Below are 2,103 nucleotides of genomic sequence, written 5' to 3'. Positions count from 1 at the left end.
CTCTTGTCAGAGCTAACTATAAATTCCCATTATCTCAACATTATCAGCACTGCAAAATTGATCTAAGCGTGAGTCATAAATAAAACTACCAAACAGCTCAATCATCCTGGAAAGAACAGAGCATAAATTAACACTTGACTATGTAATGTTATATATGAACTTAAATAATAGCTCAGGCCTTCCTGTCAGCTAATTATGCAAATTATTATTTTTAAGACTTACATTTGTAGTTGCATAGCTGGTGCATCCATTTAGACACACACAGTTCAGTAAATATGCCGCCCATGTATTGTCCCCCTGTAACCCAAGAGTTCCTACTAATGATGTATGAAGAACAATGAAAATGAAGAGAGAAAAGTGTCAACTGAGAGAATATCTCTTAGGACTATAAGGAATAGGGGAAAAAAATCACATTTTCTCTGAATACTATGTTTCATAGGATAAATCATTAAAATGTGGGAAGATTAATAGAGGAGCCACAAACTGTATGCTTTATTGGTTCCTGAGTGGAAATCCATATGGATTTTCAGTCAATGGTAAAAATATTTATTTTTAATATTTTATCTCTCTGTGTTGGGTCCAACCTGTCTTAAATGATGAAGATAGAACAGAAAGATAAACTGAACACATGAATTTAATTTTTAAGAGAAAAATAGTCAATAAACACATGAAAATTGTTGAAACTCACTAGTAACCAAAGACATGCAGATTGAAGCCATGAGATATTATTTTTCGTATTTTAAAAGTGAATTCCCAGTACTGGGAGGGAGGCAGTGAAGTAGGAAATCCAATCATTTGCTAAAAGGTGTATAAAGAGGTTCACACCTGGAAGTCCATTTGGCAATATCTGCAAAGAGCTCTAAAAATGTCTTACTTTTTTCTCAATTGAGGTAGAATTGACATACAACATTACAGTAATTTCAGGTGTACAACATAATGATTCGATATTTGTATATGTTGCAAAATGGTCACTACAATAGGTCTAGTTAACGTCTAAATATATGGAACTCCTCGTGAATTTGTGTGTCATTCTTGCTTAGGGACAATGTTAATCTTCTCTGTATCATTCCAATTTTAGCATACGCACTGCCAAAGTGAGCACAAGTGTCCATTACTTTTGATCAGTAATTCTAATTCTGGAAAACTTATTAGCTACAGATTTAGTACATGAACACTAATGACGCTGAATTTATAATGGCAAAAAAAAAAAAAAATAGCAGGAGTGGCCTTGTGGAACAGGGGTTAAGTTCGCATGTTCTTCTTCAGCAGCCTGGGGCTCGCTGGTTCGGATCCCAGGGTGCGGACATGGGACCACTTGGCAAGCCATGCTGTGGCAGGCGTCCCACATATAAAGTAGAGGAAGATGGGCACGATGTTAGCTCAGGGCCAGTCTTCCTCAGCAAAAAGAGGAGGATTGGCAGCAGATGTTAGCTCAGGGCTAATCTTCCTCAAAAAAGAATCATTTTGTAAAGATTATTTAATATAAAAGTGTTCACAGAGTCCTTTAAATAGGTTATAAAATCTTGTGTATAGTATAATTTCAACTATTAATCATATTATGAAGTTTTTACACACACATATATACATACACCCATATACAAGGCAGAAGAAATAACCTAAAATATTGTTTTTTCCACATGATAGAACTATGAATGCTTTTATCATCTTAATAATTTTCTCTATTTTCTAAAATTTCTTTCAGTGGGAGAGAGAGTTTATAACAAATCTGGCTAGTAAAGATTTCAATTCACATTTTTTCCAGGGCTTCCATAACCTGTATCTAATGGACCTTGCCCACCTTGTCTTTCACAAAATCCAACATACATTGATCACATTCATTTGGTGCTGGCCCTGTGGCACAGCGGTTAAGTTCATTAAGTTCACACGTTAGGCTTTGGTGGCCCGGGGTTCACCAGTTTGGATCCTGGGTGCAGACCTACACACCACTTGTCAAGCCATGCTGTGGCAGGCGTCCCACATAAAATAGAGGAAGATGGGCACAGATGCTAGCTCAGGGCCAGTCTTCCTCAGCAAAAAGAGGAGGATTGGTGGCAGATGTTAGCTCAGGACTAATTCCCCTCCCCCCCCGCACAAAAAGGCCAA

At 37.3% G+C, this 2,103-nt stretch overlaps 1 non-coding gene across 1 annotated transcript; it reads right to left on the bottom strand.

The window, feature by feature from the left end:
- Positions 1–995: 995 nt before the first annotated feature.
- On the bottom strand, positions 996–1,098 carry LOC111774498 (U6 spliceosomal RNA). The gene has a single exon (XR_002809500.2). It is a non-coding gene; the product is annotated as a U6 spliceosomal RNA (small nuclear RNA).
- Positions 1,099–2,103: the final 1,005 nt, after the last annotated feature.

Source organism: Equus caballus, chromosome 7 (genome assembly GCF_041296265.1).
Source record: "Equus caballus isolate H_3958 breed thoroughbred chromosome 7, TB-T2T, whole genome shotgun sequence".
NCBI classification, from domain to species: domain Eukaryota; kingdom Metazoa; phylum Chordata; class Mammalia; order Perissodactyla; family Equidae; genus Equus; species Equus caballus.
The sequence above is the reverse complement of the archived record's forward strand: the minus strand, read 5'-3'. Positions and strand labels throughout refer to the sequence as shown.